The 18,671-nt window shown below is 40.9% G+C and overlaps 1 protein-coding gene across 2 annotated transcripts in view; it reads right to left on the bottom strand.

Moving 5' to 3' along the window:
- LOC138961875 (GDP-L-fucose synthase-like) overlaps positions 1-9,476 on the bottom strand; it is a 28,215-nt gene extending 18,739 nt beyond the window's left edge. The window contains exon 1 of one of the 2 annotated variants that reach the window (XM_070333559.1): positions 9,376-9,476. The gene's annotated coding sequence lies outside the window, so the exon portion shown is untranslated. Of the gene's footprint in view, positions 1-4,498; positions 4,650-9,375 lie in introns of those variants that run through there. The other variant, XM_070333558.1, reaches the window with a different exon arrangement.
- Between the last annotated feature and the right edge of the window lie 9,195 nt (positions 9,477-18,671).

Here is an 18,671-nt window from a genome sequence, read left to right as displayed (position 1 = left end):
TTGAGGGGAAAGCTACAATTTGAGGGGGAGTGTGTTTCTACATCCCTGATCAGCAGTCAGTTCTTGCACTTATATTAGTTACAACTGCAAAAGGATTACAAATTGTGTGTCTATCATACTGTACAACAAATGCAACTGCAAAAGGATTACAAAAAGTATGTCTATAATACTGTACACGTACAACAACATTTTAATGTGTAAAACATCTGTGCAAACTTAAAGGCACAGTAAGCCTACATACAGTACAAGCATACTTCCATTTGAACGCTCACAGAACGGGAACATCCTGGCTGCTTTCTGTCGAGCGTGAGAAATTTCCAAAGAATTTATTTTCGTGGACTTGCTCCTCTACAACAATGGCGCCTCGTTTTGATGCTGGACGGCTGTTATGAATATTCAATACCGGAAATCACGCCCGGACAGTAAGCCTCCCGTAAACCATCACAGATACTGTCAGGCTTTTACACACAGTACAAACACCCTTCCATTTTAAGGCTCACCAAACGGGAACATCCTAGGTGCCCTACGTAAAGAGCGAGCAATTTTTAAAGAATTAATCTCGAACGCTTTTTTGGACCCATCCTGAACTCGGGTCAAAAATGAGTTACTTCCCTTCGGGTCTCATTCTATCGATGTAAACTGGCCATAGCCGTGGATCGATGATTATCAGAATGTTTTTGGACCGTGGTGCGTTTTTGCGCTAGACCTAACTTTTAAAATCTAAATAATAAATTGACAGCTTGTTACACAAACATTCTTACAAAATAATTCTTTTTTCATCAAGACAAGATCAGTACAATTCGAAGTTGTGAAAGTTTGAAAAAAGAAAAGCCCAGAAGCAGGCTCACGCAAGGGTCGTAGCAGACGACGGTTTATGCATATCGCCGTTCCTCTCAACAGTCAAAAGCCATCGCTGGAGTTCTTGTGAACCACAGCCGTTTGTTTCGTGCATAAAAACGTGCTATTGTAGATAAGCTTACATCGAGTCGCATTCAAATGACTAACTGACGACTACATTGTGAAAAAGGGAAACTGGATCACACGGGTTCACAAAGGCTCAGGGGTAAGATAAACCACGCAAAAATAAATTCTTTGAAAATTAAAATCTAAACAACACCTCCACAGACAGAAAACAAGTAGAGTCGAATTTCATTTTATCCCTGGGCACATCCACACCTGACGGTTTGAATGCAAAAATGTGATGTACTTGTATTCCCCAAACATACTGTGGATTTACGGTACGTGTGTGTGTGTATTTGTATCTGTGTGTGTGTTGTGTGTGTTTCTTTCTGTGTATGTTTATGTGTTTGGTTTTGTGTGTGTGTGTGTGTGTGTGTGTATGTTTGCGTGCGTGCTGTGTTTTTCCTCCTTTTTTTCTTCTTTTTTTTCTCCCCTTTTTCCCTCCCCCCTCCCCCCCCTCCCCCTTATGAGTGTGTATTACTTTTAGTCTGTATGCCTGTGCCCTTGACATCATCCAACCACTTCTCTCCCCTTTCATTCATTTCCGTTCCTAGAGTTCCTTCCCCTTTTTGCGTGTTTCCCCTCCATTTTCTTTCAAACCCTGTTCGTTCCGTGTTGCGTCTGCTTTTTGTTGTCTTTTGTGTTCTTTTCCTGATGAAGCTTCCAGAAGCGAAAATTCGTAATCGTCTTGTGTCGTCTTTGTATTGGTGAGTACAGTAATCCTTTGTTTTTTATCTTTGAAAATTGTTCGCTCTTTACGGAGGGCACCTAGGATGTTCTCAATCAGTGAGTGTTTAAATGAAAGTGTGTTTGTACTGTGTGTAAAAAGCCTGACCGTATCTGTGATGGTTTACGGGAGGCTTACTGTGCCTTTAACAAAAACGCTGCTCATATCAATAATCAATACAAGCATAGATAGCTACTACACTGGCTAAACGCGGTTTGGGCTATCCGGTTTCAGGGATAAATCAAATGTGAAATACGTAGCAGTGTTTTGGCCACAAACATACTTGGACTTAAAGATCAGGCTCTTCAGAGTGGTATACCTGCAGTCCTGAACCCAAGTAGCGATGTACCTGGTTTAAGTTTGTTTTCAGAAGAAAACTAAATTACAACTTTTGTACATCAAACTTCAAAGTTAACTTTTCGTAAGCAGTGAAACCTCAAGACAAGAATCATCGTATGACATAGTTGTCACATGGTTCGTCTTCTTCAGCTTTCCAGAATTTTCTGGTTACGTGTGAGCTCGTTTGCCCATTTAGGGTTCCCCACACTATACTCAGAGCATAGTCAGTTCACTCCGCTTTCGTTGAGTAGGCATGCTGGGTATTTTCGTGTTTCCATAACCCACCGAACTCCGACATGGATTACAGGATCTTTTCCGTGCGCACTTGGTCTTGTGCTTGCGTGTACACATGAAGGGGATTAAGTCACTAGCAGGTCTGCACAAAAGTTGACATAGGACTAGGAGATCGGAAAAATCTCCACTCTTAACCCACCAGGCGGCAGCGACCGGGATTCGAACTCACGACCTCCCGATTAGGAGGCCGACGTCTTACCACCACGCCACTGCGCCCGTCACATGGTTTGTCACATCACAAGACTTCAAAGATGTCTAGGCATAAAAAAACACACTGAGCCACAAATGCAGTGACCCAGCCATAGCCCTCTTTTTAACACTTTGTACCCCACCTATGTTGACCAAGTTTTTTTTATAGCTGAGACCATGCAGCTGTGCTGCAGCAGGTCACTCAGAATTGTAGTAACTGTATCAACACGCTGGAATGTAGGTGTTATCGACGTTACAGGAAGCGACTGAAGTTAACAGTCTGAGCGGATATAACCGTACCTGGAAGACAATGAGTAAAGCTGCACTTTATGGCCTCAGCCACTGACTGCTGTGTGAACCCATTCAGCCACACGTCAGCATTTATTAAAACTGTGATTTGAGACTGTCAAAAGGTTGCCCCCTAGAAGTGTCCCATTTGGGCCTGAATATACAAAAAGTAATCAATGTCTAATAATTATTTGCATGCACTGAAGGCAGGTCTATCAGTGTAGTTACAAAATAGAATAGAGAAAATAGTTGATCAGGTTTTCTTGCAATTGCCTGTTATGTCACCATACTGAATCATTACACTTTACAGACGAAATGCGAGGACATTTGATAATAAGTTATATATTTTGCTCTAGTCTTATGATACATACGTGCCTTTCGGTGTGATCACATCAGTACTAGTACACTTTAATTAAAGCATTAACTAACGTCAATCAACAAAAACAAAAGTAACTGACCTAGCTACCGACCCTAATTTTATTTTCTTCGTCATGGGCAATACACTTTTTTTTGGGGGGGGGCCTTATATCCTCCACTAAATGCAGCTAGGTATCTCGATTTGTCAGAGGTTACAATATATACATCGTGTACTCCACTTGGCATCACAGATCTCACAAAGCATCCGTCCTACATGCTTTAAATTCTCTTCTTCGTTCATGGGCTAAAACTCCCACGTTCCCTCGTGTTTTAGCACGAGTGGATTTTTACGTGTATGGCCATTTTTAACCCGCCATTCAGGCAGCCATACACCGCTTTCGGGGAAAGCATGCTGGGTATTTTTGTGTTTCTATAACCCACTGAAATCTTACATTGATAACAGGATCTTTTTCGAGCGCACTTGGTCTTGTGCTTGCGTGTACACAAGATGGGGGATATAAGGCACCAGCAGGCCTGCACATAAATTGACCTGGGAGATCGGAAAAATCTCCTCTTAACCCACCAGGCGGCTGCGATTTGAACTCACGACCTTCTGATTATAGGAGGCCGATGTCTTATCCACCAGGCCACTCATAGGCCCGTAATTGTGCTGTATACAAAACTTTACCCAAAACCAGGCATCAAGCACTGGCGTGATTCTGAATCGTTGATTGGGGCGTTTAAGGCACAGGTCCGTACCTGTCTAGAGAGAGAGACTGGAGGTGAAGAGGGTGCGAGATATTGATCTTTCTTTCTTTATTTGGTGTTTAACGTCGTTTTCAACCACGAAGGGTTGAGATATTGATCAGAAGTTTTCTTGTCATAATGGCAATTACTGAATTTACCACACCCTTCTTCTTCTTCTTCTTCAGCGTTCGACGAATTACCACACCCAAAATTGGCAAAAACATTGTGAAACTAGACCAAACTCGGCAGGACGGTTTTATAACTCCTGAATCGGTGTCTTCGGTCAGGAAAGTCCATGAAGTAAGCAAAATAATAGGTCACAAAACCTTGTCAACCTGAAGGCCGACCGGTGATTACTCAACATTGCTCCATGTTCCAACAAGCATGGTTCGTTGGATTTGTTTGTCAGTTACGCGAGGCCTTTGACAAACAAAAAGTGAGAATGTCCGCCGCACAGAATACCTTGGAACATGCAACATGGAACACGGCAGACATGGACACCAACACAACATCATACAAAGTTTTACCTTTTTCTTTCCGCCCTGATATGGCCCTTCGTGGTCGGCTGGGAACAAACAAACAAACAAACAAACAAACCTTTTTCTTTTGTTCTGTCAAACAAATGAGCTGTTGGTCTTCGGCTTTCCTTGCTGCTTTCGCTCAAACAGGAATGCTTCACTTCACTACCGGCGACGCGTGGAAGAAGCTATGAATATTCATCAGCGTCGTCTGCTTCCGCTTGTGCGTACCACAGAGATATAGAAAAGAGCCACCAAGCGCCCGAGACTCGCGCGCCGGCCATCGCGGTGTGCCCATTCTTTCGCTGGCACACCCTGCTATCTATGGAAAGCCGTTTGGCTCATAACCATGACACGTGTAATAAAACATAAACACACGCGTAATAAATGATTAATACACGTGTATTTATTTCTTATTGCACGTGTAATTTATCTTTTTTCTTATGCTATGGAATAGCATAATGATTAAATACACGTGTAATAAATATTTCATACTCGTGTAAGAAATGATTAAATACACGTGTAATTAACATTTCATGCGCGTGTAAGAAATGTTTAAATACACGTGTAATTATTTATTACACGTGTATTTAATCATTTCTTACACGTGTATGAATTATTTATTACACGTGTATGAATCAATCATTACGCGCGTATTAATTATTTTGTATGCGCGTATGAATCATTTCTTACGCGCGTATGAATTATTTCTTACGCGCGTATGAATTATTTATTACGCGCGTATTTAATCATTTCTTACACGTGTATGAACAATGTTTTACACGTGTATTTAATCATTTCTTGCACGTGTAAGACATGATTAAATACACGTGTAATACATTTTTCATACACGTGTAAGAAATGAATAAATACGCGTGTAATAAATATTTCATACAAGCGTTAAAAATGCAGGAGTCACGTGGTTAAGCGACTTAAAAACTCGGACTGGGAATCCACATGAAAAACACTCTATGCGTCTTCATCGCCTCGCTTTGCACGCTTACAGCTCAAGATGGCGGAAGCGGCAAACGTCAATGTCACTTTAGAAGGTTTGCAACAAATTGATGCAATGGTTCACCTTTCGGCGGGTCTGATCCAAAAAAATCCCCTCTAGCGGCGTCGCCATTTTGAGAGATCAATCGCGCGCGAACCGGAAGTAGAATAGACGAGAGTTGTTGCTTTGCAAGTCGTATATTTTCCGATTCAAGTTTTAATTTATTACAGGTGTATCAAATGATTAAAATACACGTGTATTTAAATCTTTTCCTACACGTGTATTTAATCATTTCAGTCTCATTTATTACACGTGTATTTAATCATTTCTTACACGCGCATGAAATATTTATTACACGTGTATTTAATCATTTCTTACACGTGTATGAATTATTTATTACACGTGTATGAATCAATCATTACGCGCGTATTAATTATTTAGTACGCGCGTATGAATCATTTCTTACGCGCGTATGAATTATTTATTACGCGCGTATGAATTATTTATTACGCGCGTATAGGTTATGAGCCAAACGGCTTTCCATAGCTATCGCTCTGTCCGGTCTTTGTTTTTTGAGAGCTACAAACTCAATACCACCTTGTTTAAACCTTATAATCATGTTAATAAAAAAGCAAAGTTGTAGAATAATGATGCGTGTGTCTGTATGCTGCTTAATTTTGCTTTTTAAAATTTTATTATTATTGAAAATACTAACCTGTTGATTTTGTAGTAAGACATGTCTCTCTCTCTCTCTCTCTCTCTCTCTCTTTTTCTCTCTCTTTCTCTTCCCCTCTCTCTCCCTCACCCTCTATTTCTCTCTCTCCCTCTCTCTTTCTCTCCCTCTCTCTCTCCTCAGTCTCTCTCCTCTCTCTCTCTTTCACCCTCTCTCTCTCTCTCTCTCTCCCCTCTCTCTCTCCCCTCTCTCTCTCTCTCTCTCTCTCTCCCCCTCTCTCTCTCTCTCTCTCTCTCTCTCTCTCTCTCACTTCTCTCTCTCAGTCTCTCTCAGTCGGTTTTCAGTGGGAACATTTTGCCTGCACTGCTTTTTCTTTAGTTTTACTTTCAATTAAATTGTATATTTATTGTATGGAGAACAATCGACTTCAACAATTCAGATTCGTTTGAAATACTCATGTTTTAAAGGCACAGTAAGCCTCCCGTAAACCATCACAGAGCTCCCCGAGCGTCTACATACAGCACAAGCATACTTCCATTTGAACGCTCACCGAACGGAAACATCCTGGCTGCTTTCTGTCGAGCGTGAGAAATTTCCAAAGAATTTATTTTCGTGGACTTGCTCCTCTACAACAATGGCGCCTCGTTTTGGTGCTGGACGGCTGTTATGAATATTCAATACCAGAAATCACGCCCGGACAGTAAGCCTCCCGTAAACCATCACAGATACTGTCAGGCTTTTACACACAGTACAAACACCCTTCCATTTGAACGCTCACCAAACGGGAACATCCTAGGTGCCCTACGTAAAGAGCGAGCAATTTTTAAAGAATTAATTTTGAAGATTGTCTCGAACACTTTTTGGGCCCATCCTGAACTCAGGTCAAAAATGAGTTACTTCCCTTCGGGTCTCATTCTATCGATGTAAACTGGCCATAGCCGTGGATCGATGATTATCAGAATGTTTTTGGACCGTGGTGCGTTTTTGCGCTGGACCTAACTTTTAAAATCTAAATAATAAATTGACAGCTTGTTACACAAACATTCTTTAATCATAAAAGAATTCTTTTTTCATCAAGACAAGATCAGTACAATTCGAAGTTGTGAAAGTTTGAAAAAAGAAAAGCCCGGAAGCAGGGTCACGCAAGGGTCGTAGCAGACGACGGTTTATGCATATCGCCGTTCCTCTCAACAGTCAAAAGCCATCGCTAGAGTTCTTGTGAACCACAGCCGTTTGTTTCGTGCATAAAAACGTGCTATTGTAGATAAGCTCACATCGAGTCGCATTCAAATGACTAACTGACGACTACATTGTGAAAAAGGGAAACTGGATCACACAGGTTCACGATGGCTCAGGGGTAAGATAAACCACGCAAAAATAAATTCTTTGAAAATTGTTCGCTCTTTACGGAGGGCACCTAGGATGTTCTCAATCGGTGAGTGTTTAAATGAAAGGGTGTTTGTACTGTGTGTAAAAGCCTGACCGTATCTGTGATGGTTTACGGGATGCTGACTGTGCCTTTAACAAAAACGCTGCTCATATCAATAATCAGTACAAGCATCGATAGCTACTTTACTGGCTAAACGCGGTAAGGGCTATCCGGTTTCAGGGATAAATCAAATGTGAAATACGTAGCAGTGTTTTGGCCACAAACATACTTGGACTTAAAGATCAGGCTCTTCAGTGTGGTATGTACCTGCAGTCCTGAACCCAAGTAGCGATGTACCTGGTTTAAGTTTGCTTTCAGAAGAAAACTAAATTACTACTTTTGTACATCAAACTTCAAAGTTAACTTTTCGTAAGCAGTGAAACCTCAAGACAAGAATCATCGTATGACATAGTTGTCACATGGTTCGTCTTCTTCAGCTTTCCAGAATTTTCTGGTTACGTGTGAGCTTGTTTGCCCATTTAGGGTTCCCCACACTATACTCAGAGCATAGTCAGTTCACCCCGCTTTCGTTGAGTAGGCATGCTGGGTATTTTCGTGTTTCCATAACCCACCGAACTCCGACATGGATTACAGGATCTTTTCCGTGCGCACTTGGTCTTGTGCTTGCGTGTACACATGAAGGGTGTTAAGTCACTAGCAGGTCTGCACATAAGTTGACCTAGGACTAGGAGATCGGAAAAATCTCCACTCTTAACCCACCAGGCGGCAGCGACCGGGATTCGAACCGACGACCTCCCGATTAGGAGGCCGACGTCTTACCACCACGCCACTGCGCCCGTCACATGGTTTGTCATACCACAAGACTTCAAAGATGTCTAGGCATAAAAAAACACTGAGCCACAAAAACAGTGACCTAGCCATAGCCCTCTTTTTAACACTTTGTACCCCACCTATCTTGACCAAGTTTTTTTTTTATAGCTGAGACCATGCAGCTGTGCTGCAGCAGGTCACTCAGAATTGTAGTAACTGTATCAACACGCTGGAATGTAGGTGTTATCGACGTTACAGGAAGCGACTGAAGCTTACAGTCTGAGCGGATATAACCGTACCTGGAAGACAATGAGTAAAGCTGCACTTTATGGCCTCAGCCACTGACTGCTGTGTGAACTCATTCAGCCACACGTCAGCATTTATTAAAACTGTGATTTGAGACTGTCAAAAGGTTGCCCCCCAGAAGTGTCCCATTTGGGCCTGAATAATTATACAAAAAGTAACCAATGTCTAATATTTGCATGCACTGAAGGCAGGTCTATCAGTGTAGTTACAAAATAGAATAATGAAAATCAGGTTTTCTTGCAATTGCCTGTTATGTCACCATACTGAATCATTACATTACACCCAATATTGGCAAAAACATTGTGAAACTAGACCAAACTCGGCAGGACGGTTTTATAACTCCTGAATCGGTGTCTTCGGTCAGGAAAGTCCATGAAGTAAGCAAAATAATAGGCCACAAAACCTTGTCAAGCTGAAGGCTGACCGGTGATTACTCAACATTGCTCCATGTTCCAACAAGCATGGTTCGTTGGATTTGTTTGTCAGTCACGCGAGGCCTTTGAGTTTGACAAACAAAAAATGGGAATGTCCGCCGCACAGAATACCTTCGAACATGCAACATATGGAACACGGCAGACATGGACCACAGGCGGAAGGTATCGTTCACTGGACCACTACTTTCATAGAAAGACTACGAAAGTAGTGGTCCAGTGAACGATACCTTCCGCCTGTGCATGGACACCAACACAACATCATACAAAGTTTTACCTTTTTCTTTCCGCCCTGATATGGCCCTTCGTGGTCGGCTGGACGTTAAGCAAACAAACAAACAAACAAACAAACCTTTTTCTTTTGTTCTGTCAAACAAATGAGCTGTTGCAGTGTTGGTCTTCGGCTTTCCTTGCTGCTTTCGCTCAAACAGGAATGCTTCACTTCACTACCTAGTCTTAGGACGAGTGGGTAGGGCGGATGGTGGTGGTAAGAACGAAGGGAGGGTGAATGTTAATAGTTTGCCGCAGGCGCTGCGGTCTACGCGTGTGTGCGAGATAAGAGATGTCAGCAGAAGCTCGAGGTAAGGGTGAATGATGGTGGTTCGAGTTGAGGGAGGGGGTAAGATAAACCACGCAAAAATAAATTCTTTGAAAATTGTTCGCTCTTTACGGAGGGCACCTAGGATGTTCTCAATCGGTGAGTGTTTAAATGAAAGGGTGTTTGTACTGTGTGTAAAAGCCTGACCGTATCTGTGATGGTTTACGGGAGGCTTACTGTGTCTTTAACATTTTGTATTCATATATGTATGCAATTAATTATTATTTTATATCAAAATGAGTGAGTGTCTTTTTATGACCAAAAAAAGTGTTCCTTGTTAATGAAACAGGTATCTTGGCTCTACTTGCCGTTTTCTAAATTAGGGGTTATTGATAGTATAAGTTTATTTCTGCCATTAAAAAATTGATAAAGAAGTACTTATCTGTTTTTATCTTGTACACACATAAATACACTTTCAAAACATGTGACTTTTGTTAGTGTATGGAGACCTTGAAATGTGAAGAAAAAAAAAACATTTCGCTGGCCGGTTTAGGTGAAAATGGCGTTCTGATCAAGGACAGCATCACGCAAACATATAGACAGCCTCAGGCAAGGAACTTTGTTGTAAAAATCTGTTATATGTTTAAACTTTATTTAAATCATTTAGTATTAGTGGTTTTCTGTCTTCTTTCTGGAGTCAGGCTTGCATCAAGTTTGTTTGATAGATTGTTACGTCTTGGGGGCAACTTTCGTTTCGCTTGATTTTCTATGGAAAATAAGACTCTGCGTATAATTTTTTTCTTTGTTTTGTGTTGTACTGATCCTAATTAATTACAATAACATCCATGTTCACAGTATTTCACAGTTTTATTTTTGACTGGAAGTGTGAGAGAATGGGAAATGGCTGAAATCAATACCGTGAAACCTGCCGTGGTTTCTTTCGCAATCAAAGTTTTAACATGCTTTTGAAGAATTGATGGGAACACTTTAAAATCTTTCTGTACGTACGATCTTTTCCCAGTTTGTGAATTTAGTGTGAGAACCCGTACGCGTATTGTAAGTTCGTTGTCACTATGGGTATTAACAGCGTGGTTAATAACATCGTCAAAGAGCTCATGATCAGAGTGACCGTAGTGTGCATCTGAAATTTATGTGTTTAACTGTAACAACTTGATGAAAGAACAAGCCTGCGTTACTTGACTGAAATGCAAAAACCTCCAACTACTGTCACGTAAAACTAGGTAAAAAATACATGAAAATGGAGGTTAGAGAAAAGTTTCAATGCCTGGTGCACGTACAAGGGAAGACTGGGGCCCGTGACTGTCAGAAATGGATAAGTCTGGGGCGCGTAAACAATGAGTACAAGGGTACCCTTTTATTTTGTTCTCGTACTTCTTCGCGATACATCTAGTCATTATAATGCACGTTTTCCCTAAAGTTAAAGAGAGTCTAAAAAATCCGTTTTTGTGGATAGCATACTAATGGACTGCGTATCTTTAGTGTTTTTACCATTTTTTTTCTCTCCAACGTAGTCACATTTTCGTTGAAATCAAGTTTTCTTGAGTGATTCTGCTTAAACAAAACGCCTAAAATTCAAACAAAAAACTGCGACTGCTTAGTGCAGAAAACATTCACAACCATAACTAAACTAATCTTTTTTTAGTACGCTTCTGATTCTTTTCTATAATACAATTTTAGGCAGCATACATTCACACCGCCGCTTTTAGGCTCCAAGCCAGCTAGGACTACCGTGCACCCCCCTCAGGATTCAGCTTCATTAGGCTAGAGATATTCATTGGGGTCTACTGAACACGTTTTAACAAGTTCGCCACGAAAAAACTCATTCCCACTACTAATTATGCCCCTTTGTTTAAGGGTACCCCCTCTAACGCTAAATGTATCTGTGCAATCACAACAATGCACAGCTGCAATGAATGAACAGAGAACCACTTTTTTGAAATCAAAACAGTTAAGTTGATAATTAATCTTGTAAAAAATACCAATTACAGTGTTCAATGTTTGATAGGTTGACTGTAGTGATGCTTGATAGGCGCGAACTGTCATTTTCACAGTGCGCAAAGCTTGCCAACTTTGATAAGAAAAAGGTTTCAACAAATTTGGGTTTTCTGCTTCATTTTTTAGAAACTACAATGCCTTTGGATCATTTCAATCCCCATTTGGAATTCCTGAGAGGATTTGTTGCGACACCAGATGAGATATTTCTCCCCTACCCCCTAAACGTGAAATTTTAGGAAAATGTCAAAAACATTTTTCATCAAATATCCATTATAACTTCTTACTGTTTTCCAATCAAATACCAAAAGTAATCACATTGACGACCAAAATAGTTCCTTTGTCCATCTTTTAACAGAACTACAACATTATTATTCTCTTCTCAAGACTAAAATAAAACAAAGTGTTCAGATATAGACATCTAATCTACCTGTCCCTTACATATAATTGCTCTTGCTTCATTGTTTCCATATATATACAAGGTAGATTAACATAAGAAAGACAATCTAAGATCATGAAAAAGTAATTCCAAAGAACTTTTTCTTTCAAACACACACACACACACACACACACACACACACACACACACACACACACACACACACACACACACACACACACACACACACACACACACAATCATGATCTCAGACTGTTTTTGGAGCAAGAAAGTCAAGTTCACAGTCCTGACAAGTTAGTCCGATTCACAGTCAGATTCAGATTCAAGTGAATCGTCCAGTCCATTAAGGAACAGTGTTGCCTTCTCCCCCTTCTCTCCTTCCTCGTTGGCCTCATTGAGCAGGCTATCAATAACTGTCAGTGAGAGAACCAACTCTTTATTTTCTTCAGTCCACAGAGGCTCAAGGATTCTATTCTAACTGTCCCCTACATATAATGCTCTTGCTTCATAGTTTCCATATTAAAGATAAATTAACATAAGAAAGACAATCTAAGAACTACTGTTTCTTCATGTAAGTGCAGAATGTTTGCTTATAAATGCAAATGTCTTATGAATCAATTTCAGCTTCATAGAAATAACATTAACAAGTCATTGCACCGAATTTCAAAGAACAGTGGTGCCTCTTCCTCCTTCTCAGGCTATCAATAATTGTCGGTGAGAGAACCAACTCTTCATTTTCTTCAGTCCAAAGAGGCTCACGGATTCCATTGTTCAGCATCCTTTCATGAGTGACCATCAGCGGGGTTGGGAATCTCTGGAAGTGGCAGGTGAGCGCGCTTCCATGTGGCTGTCTAGTTGGCCCTTCTTGCATGTTGTTTGAGGCTTTTGTGGCAGGGCAGAAATGTGAGCAATGTGATTACTCCTATCCGGCCAGCATAATGCAAGAGAATGAAGAACACGTCGCTCTCTGGGCCTCTTTATTTGATGGTCTTTTGATCAGCTATTTTATGAACAATTTATGGCTTGTCCTTGATTTTAAACATGATCAACTAGTGTCAGCAGCCACTCATTATTTCTTTTAAAGTTCCAGAACCCCTGTAAACCCCCCCCCCCTAATCCGCCTCTGTATATATGACATTAGAGTTCCTTAATTTCCCTTATCAGAAGAATGAATGAACGAAAACAACTGCACTCCGGCGAAACTACCGGAATGTTCCAGAACCCAAGGGAGGTAACTCTTGCTTTGTATCCATGTAAAGAAGGTGACTCTTGTCTTCTTATGAGAGCATAATTTAATTTATCTTTCTTATTGGGTGTTGAGAGTTGAAGTTCTGGTTCTGCTGCTTCATAGAATTTGTCCGAAAATCAGTAACTTTGTTAGGGGTTTAAGCGGTGTGGCATAGTAAGAGCTCCTTTTAGTGACCAAAGCTTTTTTCTCTAGCAATTCGCTCGCTATTGACCGGCCCGCATTACGACGATCAACTTTGTCTGATGTGTATCACAGACTTGTACTTTACAGTCTCTGTGTCTATGTTATGCAGTGTGCTCTCACTATGATACCCTTATCTTTCGCAAATATGCACATCAGAGCAACGAATCTCCGCCGATTCCTTGCCGATCACTGGCATCTGATCATCAAATAAAACACCTTTCTCATCGAATGTATATAAATCATCAAAATATGATTGTACTTCCTTTATTATTTGCGGCCCTATGCTCCACAGGGAGTCTACAGGAATAAGTCAAGTCAAGTAAGTCAAGTGCTTTATTATTACATGTCTAATTTGTTTTAAATTACAAAAATATTCACCGTCCGAAATCCATTTTGTACGGGTTCTTATAATCATTCCGTCAATTTTCTTTTGTTGAATTGCAAAATAAACAAAATATTTTCACTAAAAGTTGTCTCTAAATGTTTAATTTCGTCCACCAATTTACTTTCCCGCTGTACGCTTTCTTTCTTTTTAAAGGATGCTTATGTCATTTTGTTGACAACATGTGTAAATACATCGATCCGTGCAAATGGAAACAAATATGAAACGTTTGTTCAGTCACACACCACTACATTTTAAGTTGTTGTTAATTGGTCTGTGATTATATAGCCAGCTGTGTCCAAAAAGCTAATTATCAACCATTACCCATCAACCTCCATTCTTCTCTCGTTTACCATTGTCCCCAGATACATCAGCAAGCAAAGTGCAAAAGCACGCAAAACACTTAGATGGTTTTGTCTCTCGCTGCGTGCACATTGTTGTCAGTTACGAGCTGCCAGCTTTATCATTCGACTAACAGCGTGGCGTCCATCAGGAACATTTTCCATTTTTATGTAATATTTTAATGGACAAAAAAGTGCTGTTATTGTTATTATTATGTCACAGGTGCAGAGAGAGAGAGAGAGAGAGAGAGAGAGAGAGAGAGAGAGAGAGAGAGAGAGAGAGAGAGAGAGAGAGAGAGAGAGAGAGAGAGAGAATTGAATTGAATTGAATAGAACTTTATTTCAAGGATTAAGATTTAAGGCTACGCCTTTTCTTACAATCTGTCCTTGGGACGCACAGACACACAATGATAAAATTGCAAAAATTAAAAAGTTAAAAAGTTTACCATCAAAAGGAGGTCAGAAAACTTCAGCAAAACAGTCTAAGAGTGAGTGTGTGTGTGTGTGTGTGTGTGTGTGTGTGTGTGTGTGTGTGTGTGTGTGTGTTTGTGTGTGTGTATGTGTATGTATGTCAGTGTGTGTGTGTGTGTGGGTGTGGGTGTTTGTTTATGTGTGTGTGTGTGTGTGTGTGTGTGTGTGTGTGTGTGTGTGTGTGTGTGTGTGTGTGTGTGTGTGTGTGTGTGTGTGTTTGAAAGAAAAAGTTCTTTGCAATGACTTTTTCATGTTATTTCTATAAAGCTGAAATTGATTCATAAGACATTTGCATTTATGAACAAACATTCTGCACTTACATGAAGAAACATTAGTTCTTAGATTGTCTTTCTTATGTTAATCTATGGAAACAATGAAGCAAGAGCAATTATATGTAAGGGACAGTTAGATTAGATGTCTATATCTGAACACTTTGTTTTATTTCAGTCTTGAGAAGAGAATAATAATGTTGTAGTTCTGTTAAAACATGGACAAAGGAACTATTTTGGTCGTCAATGTGATTACTTTTGTTATTTGATTGGAAAACAGTGAGAAGTTATCATGAATATTTGATGAAAAATGTTTTTTGACATTTTCCTAACATTTCACGTTCAGGGGGTAGGGGAGAAATATCTCATCTGGTGTCGCAACAAATCCTCTCAGGAATTCCAAATGGGGATTGAAATGATCCAAAGGCATTGTAGTTTCTAAAAAATGAAGCAGAAAACCCAAATTTGTTGAAACCTTTTTCTTATCAAAGTTGACAAGCTTTGCGCACTGTGAAAATGACGGTTCGCGCCTATCAAGCATCACTACAGCCAACTTATCAAACATTGAACACTGTAATTGGTATTTTTTACAAGATTAATTATCAACTTAACTGTTTTGATTTCAAAAAAGTGGTTCTCTGTTCATTCATTGCAGCTGTGCATTGTTGTGATTGCACAGATACATTTAGCGTTAGAGGGGGTACCCTTAAACAAAGGGGCATAATTAGTAGTGGGAATGAGTTTTTTCGTGGCGAACTTGTTAAAACGTGTTCAGTAGACCCAAATGAATATCTCTAGCCTAATGAAGCTGGATCCTGAGGGGGGTGCACGGTAGGCCTAGCTGGCTTGGAGCCTATTTCGCCCTCTGAGTACAAAATAGGGCCTAACAACAGTCTCAGTGGGTACGTATATTGGGCGTAACGTGTCTCGACACGACTCGAGTGGCAAAGAACATACCCTGCAATTCCCGTCTCAGTCAGTGAAGCCGTTTTGTCATCATACCCGGCCACAGACAGACACACACAAACCAGCTTTTTTTTTTCTTTTGTTTTTCTTTCTTTTTATCGTTTTCTTTTTTAAGGAGATCAGACTTTATTTTGGTCCCATCAGCGGGTACTATTCGGAAAGGTTTTTATTTTTATTGTGATGTCGCCTACTGTAAACTTATAACCCTTTCACTCGCACTCTCTCTCTTTCTTGATAACTTTCTTTCTCTTCCGTCTGCGTGCTTGTTTGGAATTTGTTATAGGCCTACAATATGTTTTTTCAGTTACACGCAAAATGGACATTGTTTTTTTACTGGACATTCTTTTTTCCTTTTACAATTACTTCTCCTTCTTTCTCTCTCTCTCTCTCTCTCTCTCTCTCTCTCTCTCTCACACACTTTCTCTCTCTCCCCCTATGTCTCTCTCACTCTTCCTCTTCGCGCCCTCCCTCTCTATTCCTTCCCTCCCCCTCTCTCTCTCTCTCCCCCCACCCCATCCATATCTCCCCCTCTCTCTCTCCCTCAGTCTCCTCTTGCTCACCCTCTCTCTCCCTCCCTCCATGCCCCGCCCCCTCTCTCTATTCCCCTCCTCTCACCTCTCACTCTCTGTCTAAAGTGTACTGCACCGTTAATGGAAAATAGTCGTTCACTCGCAGATTGACATTTGTATGGCGTTTACAGTTTCTTCTTTTGATTACTGACACTCTCATACCTACACGCTCATAGCTATACTCACATCCATGCTCACACATAAACCAACACACGTACTTAATCACATCCGGCCTATACACTCACACACACACTTTTTCCATGCTATTTCTTCATTTCTTTCTCTCTCTCTCAGTTATTGATATAAATGTTTACTTGGCTCATTCACTTTCTTATTGTTCCTTCCGTCATCATGTCTCCTTTTTTGTGTGTGTATTAACTGGTGTTTTATTTCATTTTCAATCAACTGTTACACCTTTTTTCTTTTACATTTCAGGTTATATTTCCATTAAATTACTTTTTAATTCAACAACAATCTGTGTGTGCGTGCGTGCGTGCGTGTGTAGTTGTGCGTCTGTTTATTCATTCGTTTGTTTGCGTGTACGCGCGCACATGTGTGTGTAGGGGGGAGGTGTGTGTGTGTGTGTGTGTGTGTGTGTGTGTGTGTGTGTGTGTGTGTGTGTGGCCCCATCCCCCCTACCACACACTATTGTGAGCTGAGTATTTGTGCCTCGATATTTTATTTATGTTCTTACGTTTTATGTTGTTTATTATGATTCACCACACCCGAGTTTCTCGTAATTGAGATAATACAGTTTTCTATGTCTATGTCTATGGCTAACACACATGCACACACGCGCGTAGGCTAAACAAATCCAATCTTGACTTTCAACTTTATATGAACATACATCCTGTTCACAATTAACGAGGACAGACATAATTTATAAATACTCAAGTACAACAATTTATCTTTTGTAAAAATTCGGACACACATTTTCCCAATTAATATGAAAGTCACTGAACGTATCTTCTTTTTACTACACCTTATATCTTGATTCCCCAAACACTGATTGATTTCTGCCTTTTCAAATTTACCAGTAGGCCTAACCCAAACGTTCGCTCTAACCAACCTATTTGGTCCAAAACAGTTTTACCGATACACAATCATTAAAAAAAGAAGAGGTTTAACATAACCGACTTCGCTACCACATAAACAAAAATTGTTTTATTCTCCCCAACATTCTGGTCAACAAAATCATTATCATAGACAGTAATTTAATTTCAAGGATGTTACGAAGCGGTTTACTCGTATTTTTGGTAATGTGTATTGTTGTAAATAGAATAGACTATAGCGATGGTCAGACATTGAAAAGGGCTATAGGCTGCATACCGTCACGTTGACCGCAGTTGAACCTTTGTGTAATTGACAAGGTTTTTCACGTGCAAGTGATGCAGACGACAGCTCACTGGAAATGTCATAGCAAGAACGACTTTGTAGAATCAGTCGCCGTCAGGAGAAGATCAGAATGACACAGCTCGACAGGCACTCACCTTAGCCCTGATCGACGAACAGTACACAAAAGAGGCGTGGATCCATGTATACACCGATGGATCAGCAACTAACGCCGTGCTCAATGGAGGTGCAGGCATTCTCATCCAGTTCCCTGGGGGACATACAGCTACATCCAGCGTTGCCACCGGCAAACACTGCACAAACTATAAAGCAGAAGCAGAAGCTCTCATGCAGGCCGCCTCCTTCGTTCAGGACTCCGCAGACCCTTGCTACCAAGTTGTCTTCCTCTCGGACGCCCTTTCAGTCCTTCAGGCCCTAGAGAACGACAAACTCCCACAGCTGGCCAAAGCATTACAGATGGTCAGACAAACCAGAATAGTTGTCCTCCAGTGGATACCAGCACACTGTGGGATACCAGGAAATGAAAGGGCAGATGAGCTGGCAAAAGAAGGAGCCGTGGAAGACCAACCTGAAAACAGTGTCAGCTTTAGTGAGCAGAAGACAATCATCAAGGCATTGATGAGGCCAAGGACAAACAGAGATGACTACCACACAATGTCCAGAGAGCAGCAAGTCAACCTCATCAGGCTGCGTACTGGCCACAACAGGCTCAATGCTCACATGAACCGAAAGTTCAAGCTGGCGCCATCACCAACCTGTGCCTGCGGTCAAGAGGACCAAACAGCGGAACACATCTTACAGCGATGTCCCTTACTAGATGAGGAACGAAAAGACGTGTGGCCGTCACCAACTCCCTTGCAGACCAAACTATACGGCAGTCGACAGGAGTTGGAGAAAACGACAACATTTATCAC

Source organism: Littorina saxatilis, linkage group LG3 (assembly GCF_037325665.1).
Source record: "Littorina saxatilis isolate snail1 linkage group LG3, US_GU_Lsax_2.0, whole genome shotgun sequence".
NCBI classification, from domain to species: Eukaryota; Metazoa; Mollusca; class Gastropoda; order Littorinimorpha; family Littorinidae; genus Littorina; species Littorina saxatilis.
The sequence above is the reverse complement of the archived record's forward strand: the minus strand, read 5'-3'. Positions and strand labels throughout refer to the sequence as shown.